Here is a 16,741-nt window from a genome sequence, read left to right as displayed (position 1 = left end):
CCCTCCGTTTCTTATTTTATATTTATGCTTAAATTATTGAAAAGAAATATGCTTAGAATCATTTCGTAACTAAATGAGTTTGCATACTTTTCAGTAAATCAGAATGTAACACCACCCCCATCCAATAAAAAATATGTGTATATTTTTAAAAATATGGTTTGAAAAAGAAACTCTGCAATTTATATGCATTAATGAGGATGATAATGAATTAATTCTGATAGATTATTGTATCTGACCGATTATTGTATACTAACCGAATAACAAACCACAATACCAGAATATACATTAATCCCACAAGTAACAAACTCGACAACTTCATTTACATTCATTTCTAGACATGGGCTATAAGGTCTGACCTAAACTTTACCGTTACCTTCTTGAGAAAGAACATGCACACATTATGATTTATTTTAATCATATCAAATATTTGTTGCTTTTTAGTATTGTTTAAAACATGCATGTTAAAAATTGCAACAGAAAGTAAGAGAATGGGTATAATATTCTTCATATTCTACCATTATCGTAAGGGGGGGGGGCACTCATCTATCTTGGCTATGGACATTCACGCTTGAAAAATTACTTGAACTAATATTAGACAAGTTCTTTATTGACTTTGACAAGAACAAGGCATACATGTGCAATCTTAAATTGTAACAATGAATTTATTTTCTTAAAACGTAAAGCGTTTTGATAATTTTGCCATACGTGTTTGCCACATATACGTATGTACATGTAGGCATGTATGCATCGTCGGAAACCCACGGGTGATCTTGTCTTTACTTATCACAAGACGAGATAACCCATGGGTTAGGAAAACTATTGAAATTGTTTTAATTTGTTACATGTATATATTAAATCACGTGTAACTGGTAGCAAACTTTGAAACATCGAACTGCATTAACAATTCAACAGAAGGAAACAAGATTATTATTTTCCAAGGTAGATGTGAAATTATAAAATGTTAGTAGTAAAATCTTTGTCGGGAAAATAATTATAACAGGTTAAATAAATCCTTAATAGTGAAGGTTTTAATAAAATCATTAAAATGAAAATTTATAATTCTTAAATGTTTAATGTAAACTGTTATTCTGTTCTCAGTTCAAAGGGCTTAATAAGCACCGGTGACTGCGTAACATTATGTTGTTTTCAGGAATCCAAAACGTAAAAGTCACCTCTTCACCTTATTTTTTCTTCTTTGGTAGAAAAATCATGCTTAAAGCATTGGCGTCGGAAGCAAATTGAAAAGAGGGGGGGCTAAGTGTAAAAAAAAATTATTAAACCTTCAAAAAAAAAACTGACAAGCAAAAAAAGGGCTATGTATAACCTATACTGCAACTTGTCTGTGGAAAGTTGGGGTGGGGGGGCTAAATCTACGCAGCGATGTTCAATGTCTATACTAAGTATATATTTAGAAAAAAAGGGAGTAAGCCCCCTCCAGCTCCCCCCCCCCCCCCCCCCCCCAGTTCCGACGCCTATGTAAAATAATAATAGGTTGGAATGCTTTCAAAGTGTTCAAACATTTTGTATTTATTTGTATTATACTTATAAAAATTTTAGCGATGTATCATGTAACCTCAACAAACGGGTTATGAATACATAACAGTGAAGCAAAATAACGGAATGTTTAAATTTTTCCCCAGAAATGTCGATAAACATATGTCAATCTGTTTTATTCTCAATCATAAAATATCGCAGAAAGTGGGACAATCACTGTACAATGTATGCGAGCATCTGTACTGTATATATTCACGACAAAATTTACAAGTCTCCAAAGAGATAGAGAAGACACAGCAGAACGGGGGAGAATTTTTCCTAAATTTGCGTATAATACATGAGAAAGTGTTAAAAAAAAACATGATAAATTGAGAACCTCAAAAGCTCTTTCTTCAAAATATTCATTTTAAATCAACAGCTAAAAACAAATTCCATAAGAAGTGGCCAAGTCAAATACTGTAGACGTACTTTTTTCCACGGGGTCATAATTCCGCGGAATCTCAATTTCCGTTTAATCCGCGGGCAGAAAATTACGCGGATTTTCTATACTGTCACTATATGCCTTACATTTATATTGAGTACGCTTGGACAGATTTCCGCAGAAAATTTGTGGCCGCGTACATAGCGTAAATTAATACAACGCGGAAAAAAAGTACTTCTACAGTACTCTGCGTCGTATCTATGGAGAATGACATTTTTAAACTAATATTCACTTCATGTATTTATCAATATCCTTGACAAGCTATCAAAGATTATGTACAGTTCTTATTAATTGCACAGAAAAATGCAACAAAGACGCTGTATTTTTCTTATAACATGGTATTTCATTGGATTAAGAAATTACTTTTTATTGCATAAAAAATTGGGTTAGCTATTTCACAATCACTTGCATAAAAAACACATTGATTCGCCTGACGTAACATTTCAATATTGTACAATTTTTGTGCGATTTTTTTTAATACATAAACCACCGCGTTATAAATTGGGTAGATGCGAGAGGTAATTCAGGTCAATTTTCATTGCCTCGCTATTTCAAAAAAGATACTTTACCTAGTTTAATGCTCCTGTATAATTTTTCTTGCATGTGCATCACGATAAAACAGCTGGAAATTAGCAGCTTGAATTTAAAATTCTTTAAATCTTCTTTGTTTGACATTTTAAGATGACTTTTTAAAACCTCCAAGTTATTCATTCCGGAATTTTCTCATCCAATCAACAACTTTTTTTTTAAGAAACGCCTTTATTCAATATTGAACATTTCCGACAAAAAAATTCGACCTACCTACCGGCGCAATATTTCGTAAAGTGAATAGAAAGACGGCAAACAAACTCCGTTTTAAAAACGGCCTTACGGGTTTTGCACAGGAGAGTTTTTGTTTTGTTTTTTTTTCTTGAGGAGGCGTTTTTACGTCGCTTTTACCTTATTGACTTTAGACGCGTCTTTTAACGTTACGTCATAATAGAGATAAGGGAGGTTTTTGCTTGGCGCGTCACATATTTGTATTGTTTGAAGTTTTCATGATACCACTTATTGAAATTATTGATTTTACCCAAACCATATTTAAAAGATGGTTATTGATTATCATGCGCGAAAGACAAAAATAACCATTGTACAATTAGAGACATGTTATGATTTAAAAACAAAACTCCACAATGAATCTTTTTTTCATCAATCCAAACTTAATGAATTTTAAATATTAAACACTGGGTGAAAAGTCCAGTTTCCACAAAACTGAAACTATATGGAAACCTTGCTGAAACTTGGCGTTGAAATTTCCTGTATGGTTTCCGCAATGCGGAAACTATATAATAGTTTCAGCAAGTTTCTGTAGGGTTTCCGTATGCTGAAACTATTAGGTTTGTTTCCAAATAGTTTCCGCAAAACGGAAACCAATGTAAAGTTTAATGGAATGTCAATTTAACGATACTTTTTAGTTTCAGTAGGTTTCAGTTTCCGGAAACTATTGATTTCGATTCCATATGGTTTCCGCATGCTGAAACCGAACTGAAACTTTTTCTTTTCTTTTTTTTTCAAATGGGTAAAAAATCAACTCAAATGATTTTTTTACTATTGATTTCGATTCCATATGGTTTCCGCATGCTGAAACCGAACTGAAACTTTTTCTATTATTTTTTTTTTCAAAAGGGTAGAAAAATCAACTCATATTATCTTTACTATTGATTTTGATTCTGGTATGTGGTATGGTTCTGGTATTCTGTATGGTTTTTGCATGCTGAAACCGAACTGAAACTGCTTTTTATTATATATATTTTTTTTTCAAAAGGGTAGAAAAATCAACTCATATCTTATTTTTATTTACTTATACATTTTAAAAAATGGTTTCATTTTTAAATATCTACTAGTTCATATTCAGATTTTGAGATGTGCTCTGTGTAAACTTACGCATACCGATATTGATATCAATGATAAGCACTTTATACAAGATCCTTGCTTCATATTAATTTATTTCATATTGTGCCGGAATAAAAAAATATCATTTCTAAACAGGATTTTCTACATTACCCAACTCGAGACTTCCCCTCGGGAATTAATTCTTTTCATAACATACATTATTTTCACAAAATATTACTTCCGTATGAGAACAAATCAAAAGGTTATATATGGAGGTTCCTCTGTCTACAATTACATTCAATGTTAATTTGTTTAAAAAAGAAAATTAGTGTGTCTTCATGGTGCATGAAATACAGATAATTACGAGAGCGAACGTTTACATTATCTGATAGCAAGTTTTGCATTTTTTCCCTTTACATGTATCTATATTCCTGAATGGATATCATTTCAATAATTCAATTTGTTACCAACAAATACTGACTAGGAAGCCTTTTTTTTACTATTCAGTGTTCGACATAAGATACATAGTGCAATAGTTACTTGTTTTATTTATAATTACATTGATCATGTTTATTTAATATCTACATATATGTATTTTTATCTCCGTTCTCATGAATACATTTTATTCGTTTAACAGGCGTTAACCTTATTCGAAAGCCGTGGGTAAATATTGCAAGAAAACATGTCCTGAACATTTGATGCCATGGTTCTTAAGATCTGCAGCATATTATGTCAATCTAATTAAAATTAAATCGTCTCATTTGTTACCCAAATGCTTATTCGCACGAAGAAGACTTATTAATGTAAAAAGTCTGTTTTTGTGAAACAATACCCTGGGAGCGAATGGAAAATCTCACTTAATTACATTGCATATTATGTGTAGGCTTTTTTATTTATTTATTTTTTCAAATATCTTGCTTTCGTGATGTTAATTAATGCAATATTACTGAAAACGCGGTACCTTTACTTTATAGTAATATGTTCAATTATATTCGTATTGAGATGTATAATGTGCTAAATTTGTGATTTAGAAAACACTTTTTTTTTAATAAAAGTAGTATGTAAGTTGATCAAATTTTCAATCCTTTTCTTTGAACCCCACTCGCGGGCACCTGTCCTCACGTGCCACAGGTGGGGAGACACGTGTCGCGAAGACACCTGCTACCGTGTTGGTGTATTTTTTGTATATTCTATGTGGATTGAGAGGTTTTTCTACCTTAGAGGAACAATGGGCTGTGACCAGACGTAATATATACATGCAGTACATGGTATACACAGTATAGTCACTAGTAATTACCCCAAGGTGTCTGAATTCAAATTTTAAAAATTCAAAAAAAAAAAAAAACAAAACAAAACCACACACTCTATATAAATAAAACTTCACCTAAAATCAAACAAATAAGATTGTTTTATAAAATATTTTATATAAAATGTTTCATATAAGCTATTATGTTTATTATGTGTTGGTGATTAAAAGAAGAAAAAAAAGGGAAAACCTCTAAGATATTTATCTATAGATCAATCTAATAAATAATAAAACTAATTTACAGGTAAGGAGAATATTTGCTAGTTCATTAGACTATTTTAAAAAATTCAGTATTATTTTACAATTTCTCCACAAAGAAATCGGCAATCACAAAGAAATCGACAATTAATGGTATTCCTTGTTTGCCACCATTGTAAACTTCAAATATTGAAAATATTTAGAGATCGATGACACGCAACCTAATGAAAACAAAGTCTATGAATTTTATTTCATAACTTTTTTCTGTAGGTTATTTGTAAGTACACAATAAAACAACGTTTTATTTCTAATTTAGAGTCCAAAACAGAAAAGTGTGAGGTTATTACAATAATAAGGAAAAGATAAAAAAAAAAGAAAAGATAAATACATTTAGTAAACAACAATATACATGACATGTGTAAAGGACTATGACTACTATTACATATATCATTTATAAATTTGCTCTTTTGTATTGAGTAATAACCAATAATTTTTTGTTCATCATCTTATGCTGAGAAGTAGCGCTATTTACTATAAATGGAATGAATTTTTTTTCTTTGATGATCATCTTTTTTACATGACCGTGTTATAAAAAATGAATTTTGATTATCATTTATACTGTTGGAATTACATCTACATAATCGATCTTCTCGAGAAATATTGGTAAATCTGGCCACTTCAATTTCTAACCTGTGACAGGAAATTCTTAGTTAACATATAGACTTAATTGTACATGTAGATATTTTCTGAGATGGAAATCTTTAACAATTGATTAATAATTCTTATAACCCCAATTTTGCTTTTGAGTTTCACAAAGGTATAAAAAGCAATACCAGAGAGAGAGAGAGAGAGAAAGAGAGAGAGAGAGAGAGACTCATACAACACATTCTAATATACGAGTAGTTTGTAATTTTTTTCTTCGTTTTATTTAAGTTACGAAGGTCAAGAATTAATCATTATATAATTCACTATATGACAATGATTATAAACTTACATGTACTTTGTTAATTTATCTATTCTATTTTAGGACACAAATAAAAATGTATCCCATAGATTAAGACTTTTAAAAAATATATAAACATGAATTTGCAGACTTGTGATAAAGTTTTAACCAGCTAGTTCGTATCGCTTACTAGAAGGGGGGGGGGGGTTACATGTAAAATCGCTCTTGTTTGTGGATAATATGCCATCAACATAACTATGTTGACTTGTATACGTTTTTTTTACATAATAATCTATGTAGGTATATGATTTTCAATCTATTTGTAAAAATCTGGACAGTCCGTTTCAACAATTACATGATAATCATGATAATAAGGGACTTTAAATACGGTTTTATACCCCACATCGATTCCATGATCAATTTTATTTAAGCATTTAAAACTGTTCATTCTGTTGTCATAAATGCAAGGACGTCTGAAATTAAAACGTAAATAAAATATTGCCAAAAGAGAAATGCAAAAACTAAGGTGAATTTTCGGTAGAGACTGACATTCAATCACTAGGTGGCGTATCGCGATAGAATGCTTCTCTCTCATTGGTTAGATTTTTAGTAGAAGAAAGAGGGACAAAATGGCGAAGAAAACACCAAGAACTTGCTCAAGAAAAACAACAGAGATGAGAAGATCTTTTGACTCTACACAGAAGAAAGGCACCTCAAACGACATATTAGATACAGGTAGTTATTTTTTACACTTCAGAGCACCTTTATTTTTGTTTTTATTGACTGCAATCGTAAGAATAAAGTTTGGTCAAAACGGCGCGTTCCAAAAATTCAAATTGACCATTGTACAGTTATAATTATTTTGAAAAAGCGCCTTGTAAATCATTCTCAGCTTAGGTTGTGATACGTATAATTAATTAATTGCTGTTAAAACGGCCGCATGCATTTTGTACCATTGTATTTATCTTGCTTGTTTTCGTATGATTATTAGAAATGTTTTTCTGTATCGTCCCGATCATGTTTTAAAAAAGAAATACGTGTTGTAGTAATCCGGAATTTTAAATGTAGGTTGGTTTTAGAGGATAATATCGTTATGAACTTGTATCCGGTGTTTACTTTTTCGGAAAATCGAAAGATTTGCCCCCACGCTTATGTTCTTTCAGAAAAGGTGAGCTTTGTTGTTCATTATAACTGCTGGATGTGTTCATTGTTATTCGCAGGAGTAGTTTCTTGAATCCTACATTTATTTTTTGCTGAATTGTATTTATTATTGATGGAAGACTGTGCTGCACAGCCGAGGAAGGGGTTGAATATATTTTTAACATACATGCAGTCTAGAATCGTAAATATTAGACATGTTCGAGGGCATCATGTTGGGAGAATGCCATTGTGTAGTATTGTTTCACTGTGAAATGCCAATTTGTACATGTTGTATAGTCATGAAAGTAAAATTCCCGAGAACTTGCAGATTTTGGGATAGTGAGATAGATTTTGGGAAACATGGGAAAGTGACTTGATAATTTTTAGAATGCCTCACATTATTCAAGTTGAAGTATTTTATTAAGTTTCATACCATACATTATGATTTTGAAACATTGTCGTACGTGAACAAAATAGTTATACACAAAGATACATAAACATCTTTTCTTACAAGGCATAATTATGATTAATTAAAAGTAAAATGTTAAAATGATACTTATTTTAAATTAAGAGATCAATTGTAATTTCATGCTTACACATGTGCATGTTTTGATCTATATGAAACAATTAACACTATTTTAGCAACCTAAAATTTGATTTACCGGTAGTGTGCATGGTGTAATTGTTCATTAGAAATACCATGTTTTTATTGTACGTACCTTGTGTATTAAATGTGGTGCAGTTTCTAAATACATCAGAAATCACAACCATAAAAATGATTCTCTTGATCAGATATGAACAGAACAGTATTTAGGCTTAAAAAAAAAATAAGTTTGTTTCCTGTAACATTCCCAAAAAATCAAGGGTCGGTAGGTCGGAAATTCTTTTTTTTTTTTTTTTTTTTTTTTGCTTATGAATGGTCAAACATCCCCGGACCGAAAATACCAGGTGTTATATTTACAGTGGACACCCAACATGGCATCCAAAATGGCTGCCAAGCGGCAGAAAACGAACTTCAGAAAGTTGTAGGGGGAAACTGTTGTTACAATAATGATTACTCTTTATATTCAAGGTAAATGTACGCTAAGTTGACATATTTTATGTCTCAAATTAAGCTACAAGCTATTTTTTTTTAATTTAATAAATGGAATAAGCTGGTTGATCAAACGAGTTTTGCCATTTGTCAGAAAAAAAAAATCCACCCGGGGATAATTTGAATGGGACGGTCGGGTTACAGGAAACAAACATATTTTTTCTTTAGGCCTTACCTGAAGTATGTATTATGATCTAGAATGTATTATATGTATTGATTCATTATAAGGTCATATACTTGTATTTATTTGTTACCCTTTAGAGAACTTTTTATTAATTAATTTGGACACGTCACCAACACAGTCTCATCCGAGGGACCAGTCTCTATGTACTACACGGATTCAGACCCATGATGTAGGAATCAGCTCTTACTCCCCAACTCTAGGCGTGTCGCTCTAACAACTGTCAATGTGACCCATTATGAAAATTTGACATAATACTTTTATGATCTCTAAATTTTATTGACTTGATAAAATTACTGATACACAAATAAGACTTTTGTAATCTCTCTGTTTATAGCTGTTTACCATTTGCCATATTTCTATCACTAATTAAATCAGTTTTCAACAATGGCCACTGAAGAGTCCTAGTTTTGTCTTATTATACAAATGATTTTCCCTTGATGTAAAATAGAATATTAAATAAAATAAATTATCAAATGAATTATAATTTTGAATCGGAGAACATGGAGAAGGCCTACATATCTTAAACAAACATAATTTAGATGTAGTCTTGCTTTTATGGAAAATTATAACTTATTTCATTTTTCTCACTATCAGATATAATTGCATTTCAAGATCTTGTAATTTGAGGTTGTGATAGCCTGATAGGACTGCCACTTAGAATTAGACCAAAGTGTGACTGTGACAATTTCCAGTCATTTTTTTTTCTTTGTCATGTGTCCTTTGACTCCATTAGAATTTTCACTGCATGTCAGGTGCAAGGAAATGGACATGCAAGTGTTTTTTGGGACTTTTCTGAGCTCATGCTAAAAACAAAAAAGTTATTACTGTACGGTATTGTACTAACTCGATCTATTTTAATTTCAGATATCCATGGAACAAATCATCTGAAAAATAAGAGAGGATGAAAAATACTTCTGTTAAAAAGTATGTTTTAGTAGTAAGAACTTATGTATCTCTATTTTAGGAAATTAAGGACTAAAGCACAAAGCTTATGTTTTTATTTTCTATTGTTTTCTTAATCCCACTGTATAATTTAAAGCTCTCTATTTATCATAGTCAGTGGTTGTCACTGTGTGTGTGTGTTGTGGGGGAGGGGGGTGTAAGCTGCTTTCCTCTACTTTTTAAGCTTTATATAATATCTTTATATGTTCAGCATTTCCATCAAATTAACGGATGTTAACATTTTCTTAGAAAGTCTCATTTTGTGAGCTACCTTCTAAAATTCTGTGATTTATTTAAAATAAGTATTTATAAATAGGCCTATTTTTAGGTCACCTTATTCAGGTGACCTAAACATATGAACATTTTCAGCTTCTTCCTTGCAACCGCTCAACCAATTTCAAAATTTTGGAATTTCAAAATGGCTTTTTTTACTCCTGGACATCAAGCAGTCAAACTGTTGGCATGATTGTAATGAGCACTGAGTCATCTACCATAATTATGAAATTCATGGCCCCAAGGTCAGGGGTTCTAATACTAGGGTTGATCCATATAGCTCTTTGGAATTATTCAACTATTTATGATGAAATAAAACTTAAGATAACATTTAGAAAATTTTGAAATGTGTGGCCCAAGGGTTAGTGGTTCCTGTGGGGTGGGGTACACAACTGGTGGTTTTAAAATGGAATTGCATTTTATCTTTATTACTCTGATCCACCTTTAGTTATTGAGTAACCAAAGTAAGCATGCTAAGTGTATAATTATGATAAACAATGGTGCATCTTTCAAAATTTGGAATTTCATGGCCTTTTGTTTAAAACACGAACCAAATTCAATGGAGTGAAAGTTGTTACATGATACCTATTAGGTCTATGAACCTCTAGTTGTTATTCAAATAAAAAATATTTTGATGAACAAGTAGAATGAAAGAAAATCCCTTAATTTATTCTGAAAATCAGGAACAAATCTATACATACATATTCAGGTACATTTAAATAAATTCAAGTTTGTTTATTTCATTATCCCTAGTCAAGTGTTTAAAAGAGGCAACTTTAAGGACAGACGAGACGTTCCTTAATAATAGATCAATTTTTCTAGGAGTTTGTCATTGAAGTATTGTTACTTAAACATGTTTACTCACAAAAAATTGAGGTACCTTACCAAGCATTTCTGCAAGATACCACGGGTAGTTTTTCTTATATAATCCTTTGGGGAAGAAAAATAATTTTCCAGTTTCAAATGTTTAAGGGTTTGGATTTTTTAAAAACGTTTAGAAACTGGTTTAGAAATAAGAATGTTATTAGAATTTTGAATATTTTTCATACATTATGAAGATGTACAAAACAGATTTTGAGGAACGTCTTAATGATATTTTACACATGATAAATTTTAAGATTTCATTTTAAATCATTCTGATAAAAATCAAAGTACTCAAAAGTACAGAGAGCCGGGCTCATTTACAGAGTATAATGGATTTTTTACATGAATCACGTTTATGTTCTGATGAAAAATTATTTCAAAACTATCAATAAAAATGATAAGACTCTGACAGTGAGTTTTTCAATCTTGATCTGATACCGCAGCTGAATGTAAACAAACAGGCCAGTCTGGTTCCCTCTCCTGCTTTACCTCGTTTGTGTAGAGAACTATGGTAACAATGATTATCAAAAATCCTTATGCCAATAAACTATGTTCTTTGACTTATGAAGTTTTCAAAGTCATTACTACTAATGTTTATTTTATATAGATAAAACTTCGTTTTATTTTTGTTACTTTATTTAGCGTTTGTATTACATGTATCTCAAAAGCGGTTGAGCGTCAGAACTAAATTTTTGCACATAACTTTAAAATAGCGACTATTGGGTTAACATCCTGCCTTGAACAGGATCACATAAGCCGGCAATTGCTCTTTGAGCAATAAGCCCGGCTAAAGATGCTTAAAATGTGAAATTAATCAAGCAAAGGCTTGTACTAGAACAGCAATAGGGACTTTGTCAATACAATTAATATTAAATGTTAGATACTGCCTAAATCTAACAACATCCTGTAGAGTCACGTCAGAGGTCAAATTCTATTAACCAATCTTATAGTCAACTGCAAAATTATTGTTTTTCATATATTGGAATGAATAAGTCTAGAGTTGTTCCGTATTTGACATCTGACGTGACCTTCTATGGGATGTTGTTAGATGTTCTGTAGCGAGTATGCGAGAGGATCTAACATGTTGTTTTATTTAGACTGGGATTTTGTTAAACTATATTTATATATATTATCAATAGGTTGAAGTAACTGATGAGCAGATCAATCCAACTTGAACATGATATCATTTCTCCAAGGATGAAAACAAGTCTCTCTGTACTCAAGCATTGATATTTTTAAAGTCGACTGAAACTGGAACAGGTCATACATGCAGACTACAGTGATGTGTTGCACAGTTCCGAAAACATGCAGCCACCACTAGCATAAGCATGATAAGTGTAAGTGGGTCATCAAAAAATGAGAACTACTCAAGGACTTTTCTGTTGGTTGATGATGGACTACAAACTGAATTTTAAACAAAGGAATCCACCTTGGTGCTTATTGGCTACTTTTGATGTGAACTTGTGCATTTATTATACCAAGTAATTTTACATTTCCTTGATTATACTAGACTTGCATAAACCGAATTCAGGTTTAGTTGATTTATTGAAGTAATGCAGTTCTAAGTTCCTCTCGCAAGATTATATCTCTGATGTATGAGACATCATTAATTGCAGATTTTCTCTGTCCCCCTGTCGTGACTTGAGGGCTCGGACTTAGCTGTAAAAATGTTTATGATGCAAGAGAAAATAAATGTTCAACCCGATGTATGTAAATGTTGATAATAACATAAAAATATTCTTTGATAACTAGTGTTAGTGTGTTGTTGTTTTTTCCAATATGAGAATTCAGAGGGAAAATGACTTTTGTTTGAAAACCAGGGCTAAATTGTGTAGTCAATACTACAGTTTCCGTTGCGGAAACCTATAGTATACCCTATGTATATCAATATTGTAAACGCATACTGAAACCTTGCGTATACCTCAAGTTTCAGCAAGTTTCTTTTGCGGAAACCATTGGTAAACCATATGTATTTCAACCGTATACGCATACTGAAACCTTGCGTATACATCAAGTTTCAGTTGCGGAAACCTATGGTACACCATATGTATTTCAACAGTATACGCATGCTGAAACCTTGCGTATACCTCAAGTTTCAGCAAGTTTCAGTTGCGGAAACTATTTGGATTCGTGGACACCTTTGGTTTCCGCACTGCGGAAACTTGATGAAACTTGAAGTTTCCGCACTGAAACTTTGCAGAAACTATTAGTAACCTTAAGTTTCCGCAGAGTTTCAGTAGAGTTTCAGCCATGCGGAAACTGTATTTTTCATCCAGTGAAATAATGTTGGTTAAAATTCCTGAATAGATACGAGACACCGTTTATTAATGTCTTGATGCCAAATTTATAATTAAAAGAATCGAATCTTACCTTTTGAAATACTTTCACTACCATAGCTTGTGAATTTCGCAGGTGGTAGATCACACAATCCCCATACCTTAATCCTAATAAAAGCTACCGAATAATTTCCTTCAAATGGTCCAGCGAACACAGATCCACCTAAAACGTAATAAATAAAAAAAGAACCCATCATTGATGCTATAAACATTACTAGTATATAATTATATATATTCTACATACATGTATTTCTGATATGGGTAAAAAGATTAAATATTTCTAAATGTTTGTCAATTTTGTCTATTTTCTTCTGTTTTAATGTATGTACCCCCAATTTTCTATTTTTACCTTCAGCATAAGAATTTGCAGCTTATTTACTTCTATTTCCTACAACGGAGTTTAAAGTTTGACTAAATCTTTTTAATTTGAACTTCTTTTGAAATAATAATTTAAATTCATATGTTCGCTGTATCGTTGTTTTGTTCAAATGAACTCTACGTCTAGCTCCCATAAACAGCTTATGATTTTAGAAGTTTATACTGTCAATATCCTTCATAAAAAACAATTTACAATCATGCATTCACGAAAATAGATTCATCTTGTTAAAATAGAATTGGATATCATTCCTTTTTTCATTTACAAAATCTTCCTTGTGTTAAAATATCTAGCCCATGCTGTCATTAAGGTTTAAAATTTCAGGCTTTATTTTTGCCCCATTATATCTTATATTATTTGAATTAACAATTAAAAAATTATCGTTTTTAAAACAAAGCAGTAAAATATCCTTGATTAAACTTTTACCTGTGAATATAAGTACTCCCTTGTTCGAATGGTTATTCCTCACAGGTACAAATATTTTTACATGATTTTCATTGTAAATATAAACAACACCACCGTAGATGTTGTCACTGTCATCGTCTCTTTGTGCTGATCCGTATGCAGGGAAAATGACGTCATATCCGTTTTCTTGAATTTTTACCTGCACCTCAACTTTTGCAGGCATTTGTTCTAATGGATGTTGAATGTGAACTGGACTAGATTTTTGTGACTCAACTTGAATCCAGTCGTTGATGTATACAGAATATACGCAACATTCTAATGCTAAAAAAAAGAAGTGAAACACAAATAATCAACAAACAAAAAGTGAGAATTAAGTAAAATGTTATATTTTTTATTAATGCAGAATATCAAAAAACAACGTTATTTAGTTTCTTTAACGTTAAAAGAAGTATGACTTGTACAGTTCCAAAATATCGCAGAAAGAAAAAATGCAGTATTGTATTCAGTTTACACTTACAAAACATCTTAATATTTAGCAAATTGATTATTGAGCCCGTAATTTTATTTTTTTATCTTTTGCGTATTTTTTTCCACAAATTGAATGTACAGTAGGCATGCGTTCTAATATCGCATTCACTGTAAAAAGAAAGTGAACAAATGTATATAATACTATAGAGTGTTAATCGTCTCTACTAATAAGATATTTTTTGGCATTTGATTCTTTACATATAAACTTCATATCAGAAATATATTGAACATTTAATTATTTCTGTCATTTGCAAACACAAAATAGCCATCTCGCGAAAAAAAAACCGCAAACATTTCATCATCAAAAGTACCTCTAATGTTCTAATCAAATTTCGATCTTTCCCCCATAGAAAGATTGATATTTTCAATGTACATCTCCACATCTTACCTGTCATATACATAGTTTCAGAAATATTTCATTGATAAATGTATGCTCACAAATATCAAATATTAGTATTCAGTCAAAATCCACAATCTCTTTCCATTTATCTTTGTTAATGAAACGGCATTTAATAAAAAAAAAAGATATCTAGCTTTCTTACACTTCATTGGTTTTTTTTTTTAATTAAAATAAGTAATGAGAAGTTGCTTTCTCTTATTTGAATAAACTGTAACTATTTGGTTTAACTCGGTTATAGATTTTAAATACATTTTTTTATATTTTTATATAAAATTGGATAAACATGCTGGTAACATGTCTTACAGCAAACGTTTTCGTTACTCGTAAAGTGTTGGCCGTTTATATATAGAGATGCAATTTTACATTCTTCTACTGAAAATCGCTGTGAATAGCTAATGTCACCTACCAATTAGTATATTTTGGACAGTTTTAATTTTATATGCATTTAATAGTTTGAAAATTTTAACCATAAGAACATGATGAAATAATCAAAAATTAACTTACTCGCTAGAAAGAAGAATAATCCTTTCATTATGTTTATTTTATTTTACATTGTTTCTTTTTCAAAGAACAACCCACTGATATCCGAGAATACAAAACGTGACGATCGGAGGCGGGAAAAAAGATTCTAAGTCATGTGATCTGGATTAAATTTTTATTTTTTCTTGGGTATTGATTAACTATCATAAAATGCATATAGACATTGACAGTTGTTAAATATTGATTAATGTACTTGAGGCAGATGTAACATTTTTTTATTTATAAATGAGTTGAAATACCATTTGATCTATATATATTATTATAACAGTAACTTGATCCGAAGGGTCGTATCACGTCGAGTTGACAGGCGCGGATCATCAGATCTAACGAGACGCGAAGCATCGAGTTTGATCTGATGATCCGCGCCAGACAACGAGACGTGATAGGGCTCTTCGGATCAAGTTACTGTTATAATGATAAATTTATTATATACCCCCTTATAACTAGCTAAATATAGCAGAATAAAACTTTGGAGATCAATTGTATAATATTTATCCATAAAACAAAGCATAATAACAAGGGAATCTTTAACGCCCAAAAAAATAACGTCATGTTTTTGCGTACTACGTCATCAGTTTCAGAGAGTGGTGATATGGATTCAAAAAACCACAGTGCGGTGATCCGGAAAATCGGATCAAACTCTGTAAAATTAACAGTAACAAAAACAACGAAATTGATGGGTATATAATAAAAGGTATTATTATTCTTTTTTGTGTAATGTCGATACGAGAGGAAATTCAAGTTTAGTATCTATCAGGTTTCCTAAAGTAATCATGATACACGATTCCAAAAAGCAATAACCATCTGTCCGTTATGCTTTATTTGGGATACCCATCTCTTATCCGCAACTACTTTTATACAAATGAGTGAAATCTTAATTTTGACTTTCTCAAAATTTTTGTTTTATAGTGCCATTATGCACATCCTATTTTACATTGCGATCGGACATACATTTTGGGTTTCCAAAGGCAAAACATGAATACTGCCATACATTCTATAATAGGAAAGAATTCCATCTCTTATCTGCCACTCCTCCAATAAAATCTTTAAATATTTTTACAGATTCTTTATAACATATTGCCATTCTGCACTTTCTATATTTACTTTTTGATCTGACACTTATTTTGGGTCTCTCCGAGGAAAATGAAATTTGTCATTATAAAATATGGAAGGCGGGATACCATTTACTGATCATGAGCTGATTTATCAACCTCTAAATTCCCTTACAAAGATACTGTAAACCAAGTTTTACTCGCGTGAGAAACATATCCGCGAGTTTCGCGACGTACTTAAACTCGAGAATATTTATCGCTGCGAACCAAGTATTTTGCTTTGTATTTGTAGAGAATGTTTCTTAGGTCACGAA

At 31.4% G+C, this 16,741-nt stretch overlaps 1 long non-coding RNA gene across 1 annotated transcript; it reads left to right on the top strand.

The window, feature by feature from the left end:
* The first annotated feature begins 7,350 nt into the window (after positions 1 to 7,350).
* LOC134248726 (uncharacterized) lies at positions 7,351 to 12,487 on the top strand. Its single transcript, XR_009988113.1, has 3 exons — positions 7,351 to 7,462; positions 9,576 to 9,635; positions 11,930 to 12,487. It is a non-coding gene; the product is annotated as an uncharacterized LOC134248726 (long non-coding RNA).
* Positions 12,488 to 16,741: the final 4,254 nt, after the last annotated feature.

The sequence above is a fragment of the Saccostrea cucullata genome, unplaced genomic scaffold, assembly GCF_032062105.1.
Source record: "Saccostrea cucullata isolate Sc308-1 unplaced genomic scaffold, CSIRO_AGI_Scuc_v1 ctg6262, whole genome shotgun sequence".
Classification (NCBI taxonomy): Eukaryota; Metazoa; Mollusca; class Bivalvia; order Ostreida; family Ostreidae; genus Saccostrea; species Saccostrea cuccullata.
The sequence above is the reverse complement of the archived record's forward strand: the minus strand, read 5'-3'. Positions and strand labels throughout refer to the sequence as shown.